This window comes from Triturus cristatus, chromosome 12 (assembly GCF_964204655.1).
Source record: "Triturus cristatus chromosome 12, aTriCri1.1, whole genome shotgun sequence".
Classification (NCBI taxonomy): Eukaryota; Metazoa; Chordata; class Amphibia; order Caudata; family Salamandridae; genus Triturus; species Triturus cristatus.
The window spans coordinates 770,539,200-770,561,499 of NC_140595.1; the positions used below are offsets into that span (position 1 = coordinate 770,539,200).

General features: G+C 46.8%; 1 protein-coding gene across 7 annotated transcripts in view; it reads right to left on the minus strand.

Annotated features, from left to right (window-relative positions):
* CHD3 (chromodomain helicase DNA binding protein 3) overlaps positions 1–22,300 on the minus strand; it is a 1,560,957-nt gene that overhangs the window by 486,219 nt on the left and 1,052,438 nt on the right. The window lies entirely within an intron of this gene.

Below are 22,300 nucleotides of genomic sequence, written 5' to 3' on the forward strand. Positions count from 1 at the left end.
GAAGAGCGTAATAACGTCCACGAAAGGATAAAGAAGGGCAACTTTAGAAGTTTAGGGTAGAGCTAATGCATGCCAAAATTAAACCATACACCAATATACATTGCTCATAAATGTGTTATTTAGTTAAAGGTATTGATTACAGATTTATTAACGTTCCTAAGATTCCAACACAGAGCAGACAAAAACAACAATATATATGTACCAAAGAATATTGTTTTGAACAAATGAACAGACAGAAACAATCAATCGCAATGAATATACGTTTTTGAACTAATAAATACATTCTTTCTACCCCACATCAGTGGAGCCATATAAGTCCCTATCGGCGCGCTGACGTCAGTTTTCTTTGGTGAAACTTTTCCGTGCGACAACGCAGAGCCACTACGAAAACTGTGAGAATGTGGGAACAGTGTGCCAAAAAAGAGGAAAAAACATTGAAACAATGACAGACAGAATAGAATGGTTAGAAAATCACCATCATTGACAGTGAAAGCGCACTTTATATGGAAAGGAATTGAAGGAAAAGAGCCGAGTACCTGCTTTTAGAAATGCGAAAACTATGCCCTTCTATGAGGCAAAACGGCATTTGAAATGAATGTCATGGCTAACAACAGGAAGTCTACAACCAAAGGATGCAACCGTGAAAGGCAACATGACTCATGATAATCGATCACAGGTCCGTAGCAACAGGGAATGTGCAACCATACCCTCTATAAGAGGCCTATGGAGTGAGGCACAATCAAATAAATCCCGAACCAATTGACTGTAGAAGAGTCAAGATACCCCAAGCAATGGAGAAAAGACAGGGGATGGTGGGCGGGAGGGAAGAAGGACATGAGTAAGCCCCATATTGGAAGGACCAGGGTGTAGGAGCATTGAAGGACACATGAACCTACCACCCAATCACGATAATGAGTGGAGAAAGAACAGATAAAACAGAATGAGACATCCTGCACAGGAGGGAGGTGAAAGAGGCCACCCTGCAGGAAGACAAAAGCCCCCTGAAAGGAGACGAGTGAGTAAAACCTAACCTGAAAAGGTCCTCGCAGAGCGGGGTGGATGGGTAGGCATTAAGGAATCTGCGGCTTGCCTGTGTCTCTACCAGATACATCGTTACTGAAGGTAAGTAACTCGTTTATCTGATAGAGACATCTAGCCGCAGATTCCTTAACTTAGAATAGATACCAAAGCCATACCTCATTGGAGGAGGGTCTGCGACTGAAACCCACCAAATTCCAAAGAGAACTTAGTCGTCAACAAGTTGACCAAAACACAGTGGGGACAGCAATGCCAGCGTGGCCTACACCAGACCAGTAAGCTATGTAAGGAGTAGAAAACCAAGGGGAGACAAAGGCACCACAACCCGTCAAGGGATGGTACAAAACCTCTCTCGTCCAGACAGGGGTGAAAGGAAGCGAAGACCCAGAAAGGTAGTGCTGAAAATGAGAGAGTCCAGAAACTTTTGCAAAAGAAGATGAACTGAGCACAGGATCCAATGGATCCACTAGAGATAAAGACCCAGAGAAGGGACAAGACTGTATGACAGAGTCAGAACATACAGGCTGAGCATGCACAACAGTGGATACCCAAACAATGACATGTGAGGGGACAGACATCACCATGCCGAGTATTAATATCGAAACATGACTACCAGAAGATACATGTATGTGGAGGACAGGAGTACACAGGAGCAGTCAGTGTGTGCTGTGAAAACCACACCACATATATGTAATCCCCAATGCAATGTAGCATTAACAGCACGGATGATGCAGCAGGGAGAGAGAGAGAGACGCAGCACCAGGTACTTAACCAGCCAACCGGTGAAGGGGACCCGGCAAGCCGTACACACACAGAAGGCTTGCTCCACTGAGAAAGAGAGAGAGCGAGAGAGAGAGAGGTTGGGGCAAAATACCCCAGATACAGCAGCAAGGCAAAACCTTTATTGCGTGACCTCTTGTTGTGTGTAGATCGCAAGACAGAATACACATAGACATGTACACAGCTAGGAAAAAATTGAAAAGGACTCAAAGAGCATGCCCTAGAGAAGGAAGGCCACACCATAGGTGCCAACAGTACCGGTGAGAAGCACAGCAGGACAGGACAATGTCCAGAAACGTAAGGCAACATCAGCTACCTGTCGGAGAGGAACCCCGGTCCCCTGTGTGAAGGACGGGGAGACTGCCCACCACACGAACGAGGAATGAGTTAGTACTACATGTGCATAGAGTAACAGGAAATTGCATAGAGATCCATATACAAAGACCGCACAATGGCAGTGAGTATCCTGAAGGGAGAACTGTCACTGACAACAGTAGCAGAAGCCCGGAGCAGAAAGTATCTAAACTCCTGCGCAACAATAAGCAGAGTAGCGTGAACCCTTGCCTGGGAAGTGCACAGGAAAGTAGGGCACAAGGCAATGTACAGCATTGACATGTCTGGCGGGGACTCCACTGCCCATAGACAAAGACCAGAAAATTTAGAGGCGCAAGGGTTATCGCAGGCACCCCGTGACAGTGAATATACATGGGTGTACCCACATGACGTGTCCGCAATAGAACACGTAGAACCATGCCAGAACGGAACAGAACAACAGGCCCCAAATGGACACTTGCTGACGGCAATGACAGCCACCGTAGAGAGTGAAGCTGAAAGAACATGCCGGGGTGAGCCACTTGTGGCAGAAACCCAACAACACCTCGAAGAAGTTACATCCACAGATGCAGGGGAGTACTACGGACCAACCGCAGACCACAATGCAGAAGCACTAGAAGAGAGCGACGCCAACCTGTGGGCCACACCAGGGGGAGGGAAGGAAGAGGAGGGTCCCACAATAGCAGGAAAAGACCACAGTCTGATCTGTAGGACAACCCCGCCAAAGAAGACTCTACAGGAGCCTACAAAGCTTCCAAGTAAAGGAAGGACAGCCATACAATAGCCAACGGATACCTCACATAGGTTAAGTCCCATACCCATAAGCAAGGGGGGCACCTCTTGAGATGAACTCATAGACAGAGGACGCGAAAGGAAAAGTATAACCAGCTAGCCAGCTGTACCAATTAAGGGCATAAACAGCGGAATAGCCGCACAGACCGCCAGGGAATTAACATCATGAAATCATTGACGGATACCAGAACAAACAGAGACAACTTTGCATATAAAATTAAAAGTTTCCAGAAGGACTAGAAAATATAAAGTCATGGAAACTCAGGAGACGGTGGACAGCTGAGTCAGCATGACTGTCAAAAAGAGCAACCCCATCAAAAGGCATATCCCTAAGACGCTCCTGAACATTTTCAGGGAAACTGCCATCTCGCAGCCAAGCATGGCAATGCAGAGCAACTGACCAGGCCATCGTCCGACACACAGAGTCAGTGGTGTCTATGGCTGATCTAATGGAAAACTGAGCCATATCCCTGCCATCATGCAACAGATGATCCAGGTCAGCACGGGGACCATCTGGAAGCGATAGAAGATGCTCGACTACGTCCCAAAAGGCAAAAGTAGCCCGTGCAAACACACAAGACGTATTTAGAGCACGGAGGCCCAACTGGTGGACGCAAAGATATGACGGCCACACGACTCCAACCAGCGAGATTCCCAAGTGGGAGGAAGCAGCAGGGGAGGAGAGGAAGGTAGCGAGGCTGAAGCTGTCTGGACTACCAGTCCTTGGGCCCTAGGATGGAGGAACAAACAGACAGGGTCATCTGGAGCCGGGCGATGACGATGTGCTATGGCCCGATCCTCTGGGTCCCTGGATGAGGGCCACGCCCATGTCCCAAGAAGGGTGTCAAATAAAGACCCGCTAAGAGGCAGCAAGGGCTCCACCTCAACAGCATCCTGGTGGAGTAGATCCAATAAAGGATCAGAAGGCAAAGAGACTGAGGGAGGCTGCATATGTAAAATATCTGCAGCCCTGCGAACAGCCCTAGCAAACGCCGCATTAGCTTCCGTGGCCATTCTAGGTGACGACAATAAACCATCTGTAGGGGACGGTTGGAGGCTAACCCATCCACCAGACAGTAGAGGCGCAGGAGCCCGAGATTGATCAAAGGACCATTGTCCCATGGGCACCTGCTCTGAAGAGCACCGCAACAACCTTGGGTATAGGGACCCTCAGGGGCCTCTTCCCCTCCTAACATGGGAACAGGGGTGGGCACCGGCATCGACCTTCGTCGAGACGGTGTCATATCGACGCCGATGACCCTCGTAGGTGACTCATCTACACGGCGTTGGACCGGCATCGATTCAACCTCCATTGAGATGGGAAACGGCACCATGCTGCAGCTGCATTCGGCGTTGGTGCAGGGAGCCTCACAGGGCTATGCGGAGACGTCACAGGAGGGCTTGACGTCCGACCTGGATGCCCCTCCGGGTCGTGTCCCGACATCACACCGACTCTGGAACCAGAGTCAGGGCACTCGATTGGCGCAGAGGGCGAACCCACCGGCGAAGACCCGACCTGAGTCCCTACCCCCTCTGTGGGGTCCAAAGGCGCGCCAGGGAGAGGGTTTGACCCAAAGATGGCCTGAAGACCCTGAGAATAGGCTTCCAGCTGGGCTCGAGTCACCTCAACACCAGGAAATGGTGGGTAGGAGGGGGCCGACTCCTGGGAGCCCGTGTCCAGTAAAGACCGGGAGTAGCGGGCCCAGCCATCACATTTATGTGAGGCCGACGACCTCCATGACTTGTGTTTGTGCTTACCTGCATCAGGTGAACGACGTCCGCGGGAACGACTCCGTGAGCGGACCCGAACAGGGGCCGCAGCTCGAGATGGAGACCAGCGACACGCAGACCCCGAACAAGACATCCGGGCAGTCACCAAATTCATCTGACTCTCCCGCAGAGACTTTGGCTTTAGCTGCCGGCAGGCGTCGCACTCCTCGGAGTCGTGGTGCTCTCCCAGGCACCACATACAGATTGCGTGCGGACCCGTTGCTGACATCTGCCGTGTACAGGTCTCACATGACTTGCAGCCCGAAGGCATCGCAAACTGTTCCCAGACGCTGAAGGTGTCGAGAAGGCCTGAAAACAAAACAGGCCAAAGGAACTGCTACTCTTGGATCCGCGTTGGGACGCGGAAAAGAAGGAAACTGATGTCAGAGCACCAGAAGGGACTTATATGGCTCCACTGATGTCATGTCCATGGACGAAGTCAGGGCGGAGCCATGCAGCGCCGTCCCCCGGCACGCAGAGGTGCTGCTGAGAAAAATTCTCCGGATCCATTCTGATGCCTGGGGATATTCTAAGTTAAGAAATCTGCGGCTAAATGTCTCTATCAGATCGACAGCTTCAGTGCAATGGTGTCACACACATGTATGTGTCATTCACAGCATGCCCCATGCTTGAGTATATACAAATGCCTTTCTTGAAAAAAGAGATCTGATCTGTGTGTTATTTCGCAGTTGATGATGCGTTAACAGAAGGGCGCTGATAATAATAAAATACTTACAGTGTAAAAGAATCATCATCAAGGTACTTTTATACCAATCTTATATCCTGATTCTTCTCTTTTTTTGATATTGCAGTAACTGAGAATGAGAACAGTAGGACAACAGAGCAGCATCGGGCAGTGAGTGATACATAATGTCATCCATTTGACAGTGGTAGATATAGTAGATGCTATGCTGGTGTCATAACATCAAACTATCTCAACTATCAAGACAAGAGGAAAGCAGGGCACATCTGATGTCCAGACTGTGTAACATCCCCTCAGTCAAGGAGTCATAAGAAAACGAGTTACTTACCTGTAACTTCAGTTATCCAGTATTGGTATCTTTCATAGATTCACATGCTTAGAATCATCCCCGCCATCGAGGTGGGAGTCTCGCGGTACATATAAAATATATACATAATAGTAATAAAACATTACACAATAGGCTACAATGGACAGTGAGGTCACTACATTAGCCTATCCTAGTCTTTTTGTAAAAAGAACAAAATTTGGAACACAGCCAATCAGGAGGGTGGGTCGCATGTGAATCTATGAAAGATACCAATACCGGATAACTGAAGTTGCAGGTAAGTAACTCGTTTTCTTATCCACTATTGGGATATCTTTCATAGATTCACATGCTTAGAATCAGAATAGTTAGCAGTAGAATTCTTAGTTGTATAGCGGATGGTGGGTATCATTAGAAACACATAGATACCTCGTAATACCAATAAAATAATGCAATATAACCTTCTAACCCTAGGAAGGGTAGAAATTATATATATTTATATATATATATATATATATATATATATATATATATATATATTACCTACTGGCGGTCGCCAGTAGGTAGTTATAGTTAGGACCCTCTTTCCATAGGAAAACCGCAACATTCTATTTGGAATAACTTTGGCGCCGGTCGACGAATCCTCGCGAAATTTTCAAAATAGGTGGGGCGCTACGCTCCACTCCTACCCTGAAAGTCTCGGGGGGATTCGTCAAGCGGGGGCTGAGAAAAAAGGGGGGTCCCAAAACGCGTTTTTCCCATGCATTTTTCCATAGGACCTTTAGACACAGCTACAGCCCGAACGGCTGAACAGAGTTACTTGAAATTTGGCAGACAGGTAGTCTACAGGTCAAGGAAGTGCCTTTTGTAGGTTTGGTGTAAATCTGTTCAGTAGATCCTGAGAAAATTGCATTTAAATCAATATATATATCTGTGGCAGCGCTCCGTGCGCTTACCGTAAGCTTACCGTACGCGTACGGTGCCGTGCGCGAGCGCGATTCTGATTGGCTGTTAGATCTTAGTAAACATTCGAATCGGTCGAAACCAGGAAGCTGCGTCCGCCATTTTCTCTCTCGCACTCTGAGGGGTGGACGAATAACAATGGAAAAAACATGTAAAGGGGCTGTTTAGACAGTTCCTAACCACCTATCCTTGATGAAGGTGTCCCCAAAGAACCACCAAGGCCAAAAAATCAATTTTAATTTGTTTTGAAAAATCGCTGATTACGCTTACCGTACGCGTACGGTAAAATTAAAATAAAAAAAAAAAAATAACCACACTTTCCCCACCCCGTGTGCAAATTGTTCCCGAAGGGCACAATTTGTGCATGGCATATATACAAACATGTATGGTAATCTAAAAGATTTCCTTTCACAACGAAGCGCATAATATGTCCTCCATGTGCGCACGGTGCGCGAAGCGCATAGTGCGTACATGGCCCATCCAGCGTAACGTGGGCACGCGGTGCGCTACGCGCACCGCGTGCCCACCGTGCGTGCACGGCACTAACTGCGTAAAGTGGGCGCGCACGCCACGAATGGCGTAAAGTAACTTAGCATTTAAAAAAACTTACAAATTCACTGAAAAAACCATAGGTTTCACACACGTTATAGTTAGGAATTAGCATTTAAAAAACCTTGCAAATTCACTGAAAAAACCATAGGTTTCACACATGTTATAGTTAGCTGGACATTTTACTGATAAAAAACCAATGAAATTCCCCCGTTATAGTTAGTGCAGGCAACTATAACTCAAGCGACCGCAATCCTCTGCTGATGACATATGTGTCTTTATGAAAAAAAAATATTTGTAATATATGTATAGCTAAAATTTAATGGAAGAAGACATGGGCAAATAATTATCTAAATACAGTATTAGCATCAGCAGAGGATTGCGGTCGCGTGAGTTATAGTTGCCTGCACTAACTATAACGGGGGAATTTCATTGGTTTTTTATCAGTAAAATGTCCAGCTAACTATAACATGTGTGAAACCTATGGGGGGAAAGTGTTCTCTGCGCAGCCAGTCTTTGGTAACTTTTAAACTCGAAGTTGTCCATGGATGGGAAATGCCAGCTCTCAAGTTAAACAAATATGCTGTGTGAACGTGATGGATAACGAACAGTGAGTTTCATAAAAAGAACATTGAAATAACGAAAAGTGACAATTATGGATGGCAGTAAATCACACTGGGTGAATAATTGCAAAGCATTATGGATATTGTGGTCCGCATATTACAATTGGTAAAAGACTTTCAGTGATGATGACTTTTAAAGTGTGCTACTAAAGCAATATACAAGTGGTCTACTGAAGACCAGGTACTATTAATCAAAACTGTCACTGAATATACAAATACCTAACCACCAAATAGTTACTATAACTTTAAGAATAGCAGGTGTCGACCCGATCCGTGCAGAAGTCCTTCCATAGTGTTCACTAATTACCTGAATATTTAAACAAACGTACTAAACCACGCAGTGTTACCGCATGATTAAGACCGGAAGGTGTCGAAACGCGTAGCGGAGGTTGTTTTATCCATGGGCATATTCAAATAAAAGAATATTGAAGTAATACTGGCTGGTGGGCTCGAGTGCTGTTCCGAAGGTGGAGAGCGTGTCGTTTGGAATATATGGGCAGTGGCGCCTGCCGACGAGCCCCGACCCGACAGGCTGGGCGTCCTTCAGCGTCAAAGTTGCATTTGGATTTTTGTACAAAAGGATGTCCGCCGGCTGCTAACTTTGAGGGAAAGAAGAATGTGAAGTAAGGCCACTGGCAAGGAAACGAGAGGCCTGTCACGTACTAATTAACTGAAAAAGGTAAAGCAGCCAGGGTTCGCGGGGAAAGTGTTCTCTGCGCAGCCAGTCTTTGGTAACTTTTAAACTCGAAGTTGTCCATGGATGGGAAATGCCAGCTCTCAAGTTAAACAAATATGCTGTGTGAACGTGATGGATAACAAACAGTGAGTTTCATAAAAAGAACATTGAAATAACGAAAAGTGACAATTATGGATGGCAGTAAATCACACTGGGTGAATAATTGCAAAGCATTATGGATATTGTGGTCCGCATATTACAATTGGTAAAAGACTTTCAGTGATGATGACTTTTAAAGTGTGCTACTAAAGCAATATACAAGTGGTCTACTGAAGACCAGGTACTATTAATCAAAACTGTCACTGAATATACAAATACCTAACCACCAAATAGTTACTATAACTTTAAGAATAGCAGGTGTCGACCCGATCCGTGCAGAAGTCCTTCCATAGTGTTCACTAATTACCTGAATATTTAAACAAACGTACTAAACCACGCAGTGTTACCGCATGATTAAGACCGGAAGGTGTCGAAACGCGTAGCGGAGGTTGTTTTATCCATGGGCATATTCAAATAAAAGAATATTGAAGTAATACTGGCTGGTGGGCTCGAGTGCTGTTCCGAAGGTGGAGAGCGTGTCGTTTGGAATATATATATATATATGAACAATAGTAACAAAATAGAAAAGAAAAATAAATACTCCTTGTTTTAGTGAACATGTAATATGTAATGACATAATCACCTCCTTACAGAGGCTTATCTTATTTAAAGAGGGTTCGTAACACTGCTTGACTAACAGCTGATTCAGCCTCTGTCGCCAGATCTAGACAGTAATGCTGTGTAAAAGTGTCGCAGCGCGGCAAATCTTCTCCAAAGGTACTCTGGCAAAAAGAGCGGTAGATGAGGACACTGCCCTTGTGGAATGAGCCTTGGGTTTCACAGACAAAGGATGCCCAGCTTTAGTATGGCAGAATTGGATCGCAGATGCTATCCACCTTGCAATAGTGGATTTAGTGATAGCTGTTCCTGGGTTTTCACCGCCATAAGAAATAAACAATTGGTCCGATTTACGGATGGACACAGTATGTGAGATATGGAACTTCAGACACCTTTTAACATATCCAAGGTATGCAAAGCCTTTTCAGCAGAGGAAGACGGATTGGGAAAGAAAGAACGCAGTATAATAGGTTCATTAAGATGGAATGTAGAGGGAACCTTCGGAATAAATGTTGGATTTGTTCTGAGGAGAACATAATCATTGGTGAATCTCAAATAAGATTTTTTGACAGTAAACGCCTGAATTTCACTGACTCTCCGAGCAGAGCTTAGTGCCTCTAAAAGAGCCGTTTTCCAGGAGAGGTACTTAAGGTTGGCTTTGTGAACAGGCTCGAATGGATGCTTTATGAGCTGCTGTAAAACCAGCTTAAGCCTCCATTCCAGAGGAGGAGCTTTGATGGGTGGAAAAGCTCTGAAATGACTAGAGCAAAGGGATGAAGTTCCTGCAGAATGTCAGTAGGTAGAGATGGCCGCTAAGTGTAGCTTAACTGATCTAAACAGAAGCCTAGACTTAGTTAGCGAAAGAAGATAAGGCAGAACTTTATCTGGAGAGCATTTCAATGGATGCACATCATTGTCATTGCACCACGAACAAAATCGCTTCCATTTTAGAGCATAAGTCTTTAGAGTAGGAGCTCTTGCCCTTGAAAGTATATCTCTACAATCCTGTGGTAAATCTAGCTCCTTGAATTCAGTGAATTCAGAAACCATGCATGTAGATGCAGGTGGGCTGGGTGAGGATGAAGAATCTGGCCCTTGCTCATTGATAACACGGTTGGAACTGCAGGAAGGCGGTATGGTCTGCGTTCTGACAGTAGGAGAAGCTCTGTGAACCAATGCTGATGTAGCCAGTGCGGAGCAATGAGAATCATGCAGCATGGTTCCATTTTGAGTTTGCGTAGAAGTCTTGGGAGCAACGGAAAGGGGGGAAATACGTATGCGAAGATCCCTGTCCATCTCATTATGAAGGCGTTCCCCCACGAACCCTTCTCTGGTTCCCAACTGGCACTTCTGATTGTTTTTGGAGGCAAAGAGATCCAAATTTGGTCTGCCCCACATCTGAAATACGTGTTCCACAATTGACTGATCTAACTCCCATTCGTGGCAGGGCTTCGAAGTCCTGCTCAAAGTGTCCGCCAGACTGTTGTGAATTCCTGGCAAATGCTCCACCTTTATCGTGATGTTGTGAGAAAGGAGCCATTCCCAAATGCTTTGAGCTTCTTGAGACAGAATGTGTGAACGAGTACCTCCTTGCTTGTTCAGGTAGTACACGCAAGTGGTGTTGTCGGTTCTGATGAGAACAGAGGACCCTTGAAGTCTTGGGAGAAAAGACTGCAACGCCAGGAAAATGGCTTGAAGCTCTAAGAAGTTGATATGCATTTTCGCCATCGCAGTGGACCACTTTCCTCTTATGCAAAGATCTTGAAGGTGTGCACCCCACACATCTAGGGAGGCATCTGTAGTCAGGATGAACTCTGAAATAGAAGGAAGAAAAGTAAACCCGGTTGAGACATTCTTGGAGCGCAACCACCAAAGCAGCGCTACCCGCATAGTTGGAGTTATTCTCACTAGGTCGTCGAACGATCCTGTGATCTGCAGCCATTGACTGTCTAGTTCCTCCTGAATAGGCCTCATCCTGAGACAGGTGTGAGGTACCAACAATATCGCTGAGTATAGTATTCCTAGGAGAGATTTGATGATTCTCACAGAAGCGAACTGTCTTCTTCGGAGGTCTGATGCCAGAGAAATCAGACGCGATTGCCTTTCTTTGGACAAGAATGCTTTATCCTGGATAGTATCCAAGACTACCCCAGAAATTGAACCCTTTGAGAAGGATGAAGAACAGATTTTTGGCTGTTGAGACAGTCCCAGGGATTGAAACAATTGAAGACATATGGACGTTGCTTGAGAGGCCTGGCGAAAGGAAAGAGCCTTTATCAGCCAATCGTCCAGATATGGGAATAGCTGTATGCCTTGAAGTCTGAGGTGAGCAGTAGCCACTGGGGCCAGGCATTTTGTAAAGACTCTTGGGGCTGAGCGGAGACCGAAGGGGAGGACTCTGAATTGAAAGTGAGCATCTGCCACAGTGAAACAGAGGAATTTCCGATGGGTGAATAGGAATGTGGAAGTATGCATCCTGGAGATCCAACGTTGTAATGAAGTCTGCATGGTCCAGAAGCTGAAGGATCTCTTGAAGTGTGACCATGCGAAAGGATTTCTTTTGTAGATATTTGTTCAACTTTCTTAAATCGAGGATAGGTCTCCATACCCCTGATTTTTTCCTTACTAGAAAAAAGCGGGAGTAAAACCCCTTCCCCACTTGAGAGTGAGGTACTCTTTCTATTGCTCCTTTCAAGAGCATAATTTTTGCTTCCTTTCTGAGAAGAGCAAGATGTTGTGGATGCTTCTTTAAAGGTGGGTGAGGAGGAGGAATGCTGACAAACTCCAGGGTATGCCCAAATTTGAGAATATCCAAGACCCACTTGTCGGTGGTCAATCGTTTCCAATTGTTGAGATGTTGGGATATGTTCGGAATCCGGGAAGTAGTGTGTGGCAGAGCTGCTGCAGGTGCTAGTGAGTAGTCACTGCTTTCTAGCAGAATACCTGCCCTATTGGGGCTGTCGTCTTCTATTCTGCTGTCTATAAGCGGCAGCCGGAGGGTTCCTGTATGACTGCTGCTGCTGATACCTTCCCTGATATCCTTGGGAATGGTATCTTTGATAGCCACCACAAAAGGAATAAGATCCTCTGCCCCGGGATCCTTGAAAAGGAATCTTCCTATATTGCAATGCGCCAGGGGCTTTGGCAGTGTTCGTATCTTTTTTGATCTCTTGCAGAGCCTCCTCTATGTGCCTGCCAAACAGCGCATCCCTATCGAATGGCATGTCTAAAATCTTAGTTTGGACCTCGGGGCGAAAGGTGGTAGATTTCAACTATCCCATACGTCTGAAGACTGCCGCTCCAGCAAGTTGGCGAAAGCCTAAGGAGGCCAGATCCATAGAAATATCAATTATTTCAGATGCAGCTCTTTCTCCTTCCAGGAGAATGCTTCTTGCCTCCTGCTTCTTTTCATCGGGTAAGAAATCGAGATATGGAGCAATGTCCGACCATAGTTGGCGGTCATACCTCCCTAGAATTGCCAGGGAGTTCATGGCACGAACCGAAGCACCCGCCATGGTGGTGAACCGCTTACCGATATTATGAAGCCGCCTCCCATCCTTATCTGGCGGTGCTGTAACCGGAATGGATGAATTCCGAGATCTACGTTGAGTAGCCTGTGAAATAACGGAATTCGGTCTAGGATGACCGGACAGGCATGCGGGGGCATTATCTAGAGCTTTGTATTTTTTGATGATTCTAGGAAGAATCGCAGGCACTGAAAATGGTCTTGCACCAAGGTATAGGCATTTGCACCATAGGCTCCTGTTGAAATGGGATCGCTTGAGGACCTTGTAGTGACTCACAAGGCTCATAGTACTCCTCCTCATCATCATCCTCCTCCTGATATTTAATTTGGAGTTGAGAAGGGTTGCGTGCTGGGCTGAAAAGTCCATCGTCCTCTGTTTCCTCCAAATAGTGACTAGGAGGCAAAGGTGAGAAATGAGAAACGTCCTGAAAATAGCTTCTCGACGAGAAGAGCGTAGATGATAGTCTTGATGTTAAAACTGGTGTTATTTGCAGAGAGGTAGGTCAGTTACGCTTCAGCGTCGACTAAATGTACATTGAAAGTGAATCAGATCCAGCAGAAACAGCCATAACAGAAGTTACATTCGACGTTGTCATCATCGACGTCGTCGACGAAAAATCCATCGTCGACGATGCTGTCGTCGTCGAAACAGATGCTGTTGTCGACGGTGGAAGCGTCAACGGGCGATGGCTCGGCGTCGACGGGAGATGGCTCGTCGTTGATGAGGTGAACGTCGACGAGGAATGACCAGTCGTTGTCGCTGGTGCCAGATTAGTAGACACTATTGTCGTTGACGGAGCGATCGCCAACGGCGGGATGGTCTTCGTCAACGAGGAGGAAGCACTCACCCCCTGAGGAGATTTCATCGTCGATGGTGTCTTTTTTGACGTCGAAGGAATCTTGAGAGACTCAGAGTGAGATTTCTGTTATTTAGAGGCAGTTTTCTGTGGAATTTTTCCTTTTTTCTCCTGATTTTCTCTCTGAAGAGAATGAAAGCTTCTCTTTTTAGAGGTAGAGTGACCAGTCTTACTCTGTCGCTCAGGGGGATCATCAGATCTATCCCTCTTCTTGGTTATAGGGGAAGACACCGGAGGACTAACACTGCCATCATCTCCAGAAACAACGTCAGATGTAGCTTTTAACTTCTCAAGCCAAACCAGCAATCTTCCTTCTCTGTCTTTTAAAGTCTTGGCAGGAAAGGTTCAGTAAATTCTGCAGTCTTTAAGTTTGTGAGCCGGATAAAGACAGTAAATACATTCCTTGTGGGGGTCCTCAAAATGCAATCTCTTTTCTTTGAAGTATCAGACATAGCTACTCACAAAGTTCAGCCAAAGGTGAAGAAAACTGAGCAGAGCTCAGGGAGACTCCCTGTCACATGACGTGCAGTAGAAAATCTGAGGGTTTGCCTCTCTGTGGAGTGTTCTAAGAGGGTGCTGGAGCCTGATTGGCTGTGTTACAGATTTGGTTCTTTTTACAAAAAGACTAGGATAGGCTAATGTAGTGACCTTCCAGTCCATTGTAGCCTATTGTGTAATGTTTTATTACTATTATGTATATATTTTATATGTACCGCTAGACTCCCACCTCGACGGCGGGGATGATTCTAAGCATGTAAATCTATGAAACATACCCCAATACTGGATAAGGACATGAACATAATTTCATGGAGATGAGGTCCTTTCAGCGGGAACTCTGAATGAGCTTTCAGAACAAAGGTGGAGTGAGTCCTCAAAATCATGTTGTTGCTACGGAAAATTATTGAAGGGTTTGAGGCACTAAAGGCTTGCTACTCAGGTATGTGCTTGGATGATGTCATGGCCACCAACAAAGAGGTAATCCATGAAAGAAGCTAAAAGTCATATGAGCGGTTCAACATGTTTGTGAACCAACATGGCTAGGGATGACTTCAGGTTCCAGGAGGTAATATAGTATCTAACTGAGGGAAAAAGATTCATTAGTCCAATAGGATGTTTTCTGACTACTTCAATCGCCATGGAGAAGGTCTCCTAAGCACCGTTATGGTAGGGCTGCAAAGTAATTTTTGGAGGTGTCCTCCTACACCCTTGTTTCAGCCAGGTGCCACAAACAGGACATTACTTTATTCACTGAGTAGGTGAATGGGTTAATGTTCTTTGCAAGTCCCCAGTGGGAACATCTCAGCCAATTCTTGTAAGGAGTCCTAGTGGAGGATTTCCTGACAGCATCAAGTACCTCAAAGATTCTAGATATGGCTTTTTGACTAAACAGAACTGCTACCACTCCCCCCGACCCCCCAGTGCCTTGAGACCCTCGCGGGTGAGTAGTGCGCTTACAATTCCCTGATTGGTTGAATGCTAGTTTAGTGTCTCAGAACCATGTGCCTGAGCTGAGTCAAGGTAGTGAGGGATGCTGCAGTTCACTCTCTCTATGGCATGGAGGTCTTTCACTTGGGGTAGCATATTATGAGCCTTTTGAAGCAGGTCCAAAAACTAAACTTTGAGACCAAGCAAAAGCCTCTAGGATGACCGGGCATCCAGGGCTTTCCCAGATTTTACGAAGAACCCTCGGATAAAAGGAGTGTAGGAAAGAATGTAGTCCAACATAAGACAGTTACACAAGCAACCAAGCCACCTGCTCCTCCAAGAGCTAGAATGATGGTAGCGGGTGTTCAGGTGAGAGGCAAAGGTGTCTAAAGTTTCACAACCGCAACATCAAATGGATAGAGGACTTCCTATAAAATTTCCAGCCGGTGTGGTGAATGGAGATGTCAGCTCATACTGCCTGCTTTTGTGTTGTAAATGCCTGTACTCTAGGAGACCATCAGATAAGTGTTGTGTACAAGAGCCAATTCATAAAGAGCCACCACCAGCTGGCTCAAATTCAGGTATTTAGTGCCTCTTGCTTCCGTACTTTAAAGGGGGCTCACTGAAGAGAGCTATGGTGTTGCAGATCAATTGCACCATGGATTTCTTCATGTATTTCCCCACTGGATAAAATGCTTTCACAGCTAGAAAAATTGTCTTCACCTCCAAAGCGTTTATTTGAAAGAACAAATCTAATATCCTGCAGCGCACCACTAACCCAAAGAACAAGTTACTCACCTTTGGTAATGCCTTATCTGGTAGAGACTCTATTTAGCCGCAGATTCCTTAATTCAAGATAATCCTCTGGTGTCAGACTGGATGTGGATATTTTCTAACAGTACCCCTGCGTGCTTCTAGGTGGCATTGTTCAGCTCTGAGTCAGCCTCACCAGAAGTGATGTGCGCGGTGTCTATATAGGCACCACCCCAGCATGCTGAAAAATGTTTAATTTGCGACTTTCCATGCCAGAAGCACAGACTCAAGAAAAATGCTGACAGACTGGTGTGTAGAAGGGTGACCCTATGAATCAATTGCAAAGCAGGGAGGGACAGTAAGGAGTCTGTGGCTAGATAGAATCTCTACCAGGTTTGGTGTTACCAAAAGGTAAGTAACTTGTTCATCTGATAGAGACTTCCAGCTGCAGATTCCTGTCATTAGAATAGATACCCAAGCAATACCTCCCCAGAAGTGAGTCTGTGACACAGATCAAATCAAAACGTCCTGTAGGACTGAACGGGCAAAGTGTCCATCACAAAGGACATGGCCATCAGGCAGTAGTGTTTGTTGAACATGTGCAAATATACCCATGTTGTTGCTTGACAGATGTATAGGAGAGGGACTCCATGAGCTAGCACAGTGGTCAAAGCCTTGGCTCTAGTTGAATGAACACTCATACCCTCAGGGGCTTTCTTTTTTGCCAATGGGTGGCAGATCTTTATGCCTTGTACTATCCATCCTGAGATGGTCCTCTTCTGCACACTGTCCTTTTCTTAGGACCTACATCCCTGCTCAAGAATTGATCATCTACCTGGAACTCTGTTGTGAGATCCAGATAGAACAACCATGTTCTTTTTGGTTCCAGAAAATGGAGTCTCTCCTCTTCTTTATGGTTTACATCTTTTATTAATTTTCCAAACAAATAGAGAAAAAGGAAACCAGACCCCGGCTCCTGAATACAAAGTATGACAGACACAAGTGTCACGACTAATAGCATTACCCAGGTAAAAGGCATGGAGCGAGGCTACAAAAGGGAACATAGTAAGAGAAAGAACATAGGAAAAAAGGGAACCCTCCAAAGGCAATATTCCCAAAAGCTCCCCAAACATGTCCACCCTCCGCCCTCCACCCCACCCCTCTCGTCCATCAACTAAGAACCCACGGGATAGGGAAGGAAAGGATTAAAGGACCCGCAGAGGATCATCTCTGTCTAGTAGGTCTACGCAGGAGGGCCTTCTGTGGGATCTGCATGTCATCCAGACACAGTAATGAGATAGCGGGGGCAAGTCAGTTCCCTGAATTCAGTTATGGGGAGGGTGAGGAAGGGACGCCACTGCTCCGGGAACTCAGAACCCCTGCCTGCAAGAGTGAGGGTGAGTTTCTCCATTCCCAACACCAACCATAGTCTCTGCAGCCATCCAGAACGAGGTGGGGGCAAGGGGGAGCGCCAGTGCGCCAGTATGTTCTGTGTGGCCGCTCCCAGGGCAATGGCGATCAAGCGACCCCTTCGGGATTTTAGAGGGTACATCAACGGGTTTGGCAGGCCCAAAAGGATGTAGGCAGGGAAGCGCGGAAGCTGTGTGTCCAGGTGAATATCTATTTCATCCAGAATTTGGGATCAATAAGGCTGGATGTGCTCACAGCTCCACAATAGATGTTCTAGAGTGCCCACCTCCCCACAGCCCCTCCAACAGAAAGCACTCTGGCGAGGATCAAAATGATGGAGGCGCTCCGGCGTATAGTACCAATAGGTAACCACCTTAGTCATTGTCTCAGTAAGGCCTGTGTGGTGCGCTGAGTGTCGGGCCCTGAAGTAGATGTTGTCCCATTCCTTATGGGTGAGGGACCTGCCAATCTCCCGTTCCCAGCGTGCCCGACCAGCATTGTACGTATATGCAGTAGTAGCTAAGAGATGCTTGTAAAGATTGGAAATAAGCTTCTTATCCGAAGATCTAGTAATAAGCCATTTCTCAAAGGTGGTAAGGAGACGCTGGGCACCGGACTTCACTTGGGGTTGCAGGACCCAATGTCTGAGCTGTAGGTACGGGAGTCTCTCAGTCTCCGGAGGCCATATTTTGTACGGAGCTGTGGAAAGGAAAGAATGCCATCCGTATCGAATAGATGCCCTAGGCATCTGCACGGAGAGGGCTGCCAGAGTGCAAAGGCCTTAGTTGCCATGCCGGGTTGGAGTTCTGGATTGTTAAAGAGTGGCGTTAAGGGGGAGGGAAAGGATGTCAGAGCATGTGTGGTGGCAGTACGGTCCCAAGCCTCCAAAATCGTGCCTGTAATGTAGGAAGCATAGAGGTTCGGTGGCCTGTGGGCCTTACGAAGAACGGGGACACCCTGCAGGGTCGTTGCCGCTACCGCTTGGTCTTGGAACAACCAATGCTTCTCAGACTCCAAACGGCTCCACTCAACAAGATAGCGGAGCTGTGATGTGTAAAAATAGAGCTGCAGGTCAGGAATCCCCACCCCTCCTCGCTCGGGCGGCAAGATTGCTATCTCATGCTTGAATCTGGGCTTGCGGCCCTGCCAAATGAACTGCGCCAAGTCCGATTGAGTTTGCTGAATCCAGCCAGCAGGGGGACGAAGAGGGAGCGTCTGAAAAAGATACAGGATCTGGGCTAAGATGGTCATTTTAGTGGCTGCAATTCTCCCTAGCCAGGAAAGGGTGTGATGCTTCCATTGACCCAGTTCGTTGCGGATATGGGTGCGAAGCCGATCATAATTTGCGGTGACTGTAGCTTGAATGGTGGGGCCTAAGTGCACCCCCAAGTAGGGGACTGTGGAAACAGCCCACTGTATCGGGTGTTCCTCTTGAAGACGAGCCAACGTGTGCTGAGTAAGGGAGATATTAAGTGCGGTCGACTTATCCATATTAATTTTAAAACCCAAGGCCTGCCCAAAACTATGGAATTCGATGAAAAGCGCTTTTAGCGACTGGATCGGATTAGTGAGGGATAATAGAATGTCGTCCGCATATAGGCTGATGTAGTGGACATCTCCGCCAAATTTGATGCCAGTTATAAGGGGGTGACGCCTGATCATGAGTGCTAGTGGTTCCATATATAGCGCAAAGAGGAGGGGGGAGAGAGGGCACCCCTGCCTCATGCCTCTGCTAATGGGGAACCGAGAAGATGTCTGTCCATTCACCCGAACTGTCTCTCCTCTTCTTTAAAAGGGTGAGGTGAAGCAGCGAAGATAGGCAAGGTGATGGTTTGACCTATATGAAAAGGTGACCTAACCTTTCGGAAACATGAAGCACGGGTTTCCAAACCAGTTTCTTTGGGTAAATGGTGGTATAAGCAGGGTACACAAAAGTGTCTGCAGTTCACTGACCCTCCTGCTGTTATGGCCACCAGATAAGTTGCCTTGATGGTAAGCAGGTGAAGTGGACAGTTGTATAAAAGCTTGAACGGTGTACACATGAGAAAAGTGAGAGCCAATTTAAGATCCCATTGAGGCATGATGAAGGGCCTGGAAGGAAACATGTGTTGAAGGCCTTTGAGGAATCTAGACACAACAAGTGACTTGAACAAAGAAGGGTGGCCAGGCAACTGCAAGAATGTCGAAATGGCAGATAAGCAACCTTTAACAGTTGCCAGAGTAGAGTCCTGCTGGACCAGAGAAAGAACAAACAAGAGAACTTGAGACAAGGGTGCTGAAAGAGGATCAATATCCTTGGATGCACACAAACTTGTCCCAATGACAGACATATACAGTCTTTGTGGAGGAATGCCTGGCTGCCAAGATAATGTAACAGACTTCGGAAGGAAGGTTGAAAACTGTCACTTGTCGCCATTCAATCACCAAGCATGAAGGCAGAGCTTGCACAGGTTTGAGTGTAGAACCCTGCCCTGCTGCTGTGATGCGCAAGTGGTTGGTAGCACTTTATGTCGTCACGGAAGAGGCAAAAGGCAGACTGTGGTTGGAGAGGAGACATGGATAATCCCAAGGACCTGGCCTTAGCTCTGCTATCATTAAGGATCTTCAGTGCTGAGTTTGCTTTCTCACTAAACAGACGAGAGTCATTAAAGGGCATGCCTATGAGTAAGATGGTACATCCCCCAAGAAGCCAGTGGTTCTCAGCCAGGTGACACGTTCAGTGCCACAGACGATTAAATTGCTCTGCCCAGTGAATCGGTCATGTCAAGCCCACATCTAATGGTAAACTTTGTTTCATCTTGCCCATCAGCAAATGCTTGAGAGGGTATGGCTTGGGCCTCCTCCAAGATCATAGGCAGCACTTGCGCAACCGAGTCCTACACGGTGTGTTGGGATCAGCATAAAAGGAATGCGGTGTTCAGCAACCGCATTGCTAGGCTGGTGGAAGAGAAAATTCTCTTACCAAAGGGATCCAACCTTTTGGATTCCCCATCTGGTGGAGTGGTAGGGAATGTGCTGGCATTGAGCCTGAAGTGGAAGCTTGGACCACCAAGCTCTCCGGGGTGGGGTGGTGGGTGAAGAAACCTGACTCCCAAGGAGCGGGGCGATGGTGGCAGGCAATTATCCTGTGCAAAGGAGCCCCTGCGTAGAACTTGGACCAGGCCCCAAGGAGGACATCTTTAAGGGCTTTATTGAATGGGAGTAGGGGTTCAGAAAGGGCAACTCCCAACTGAAGCACCTCTGGCAAGACGGTCAGCTTGACTGCCACCATGGGCAACTGAAGGTGTAAGACTTCAGACACCCTCCATACCACCATTGCGAGTGTGGCATCCTCCTCCATAGCCATGGTAGGGGGAGATACCATCAGTGTATCGTGAGGTGTCCAAACCACTGGCATCCACTAATTCCTCTTACCAGTTGTCCTCCATGTCATCAAGGGGATGATGGTATCTGTAAGGGTCCTCTGACCCATTTCAATCATCACCCTGTTCAGGCCTGTCAAATGAAAAAGACACGAGCTCCAGCTCGGAAGCCGTGAGGCCTTGAGTGCCGACGATCCAGCGCTAGGTCAGAAGACCTGGACTGGCGCAGAGAAATCAAAGATCACTATGACTTCTTTTTCTTGAGGGACTTAGCCGACGACATGGATTGAGAAGACGATTATCGGGAGAGGTCCTGGGACCTTGTACCTGGTTGGGATTGAGAGCGCTGTGGGGACGTCGGGTGCTAGGAGGTTCAGGGCTCATTCCCTCAGCTCCTTGGGGTTCATGGTGTAGCAGTCCTCGCAGGTCTTGGAGTCTCACTTCAAGCACCAGAGGCAAACCAAATGAGGTTCTGTCGCAGACATCTGCCTGTGACAGGCACCCCATTGTTTAAAGCATGTTGGTTTCTTAGGGGACATTCCTAACATACTAAGAGGTGCAATCTCGAAAAACGTTTTGACAAAAAGTCAAGGAAAAGTCTGTCAAAAATTGACTGGGGGAAGCACTCGCCAGATCGGGCGTGGAAAGAAAAGAACTGACGTCAGCGCACTAGGGTGGCACCAATATAGGCACCGCGCAAGTCACTTACGGCGTGGATGACGCCAACGTGGAGAGTAACAATGCCACTTACCTGCAGACAGGGATACTGCTCAACATTTAGGGATTCAGTCGCACACCTTGGGATTATTTTAAGGTAATGAATCTGTGGCTACAAGTCTCTATCAGATCTCTTAGAATCTGACAGTGTCCAGGAGCTGCATTTGGCGGTAGGCAGAAGAAGCATCCCATCATTGTAAGAACAGATGGCAACTGTCCTGGAGTGGTCAGCCATCAGCTGATACCAGTGCTTGTCAGATGTATCTGCAGAGAATGGATGTAGAGAATCTCATAGGCAGCCACCACCATGCCAGAAAGCTGCAGTTGCAAATGACTCTGAGCCAGTCAGGCCTTAAAGGCCATGCCCAGGAAGTGAACTGCTGCCTGGCTAATAGCAGTTATCTTCTCTAGAGGTGCTCAAAGCTCCAATGTTATTGTAAGATGTTATTTGGTATTTTACAAAAAATCCGAAATAAATAAATTAGGTCTTTGACTGTCTGGAGTCTAGGACTGTTCAAATGAATTGTATCCTCCAAGCTGGCACCAAGGATGATTTGGTTAGAATCAGAGATTACACATGGTCCGGCAGATCGGGGCTAGAACAAATATTGTCTTATCGCTTGATAATGCCACGGTGAGGAAATGGACTAGGTATGGACAGCAGTGATACAGAATGACCATCACCAAATATGGGATTAAGGTAAAGATGCAAGACATAGCACTGAGAATGAATGATTGTGTAATGCACTAGTAGAATTAGTTGCTCGCCAGTAAGATGGAGGAACATCCTGTGTTCTTGCAAAATGGTTACATGGAAGCAGTGCTTTAGGTCCAATGACACAGCCTGTAATTATTTACAGCTGCCAGAAACAGAGCATTATGAACTTCTGTAGAGGGAGGTAATAATTTATAATGAAGAAGGCTAGAGTGAAGCGGAGACCAGAGGCCAAGGTGGGCCACAGAAGTTATGTGGAGCATTTGCTGCATGTATATGGTGACAGA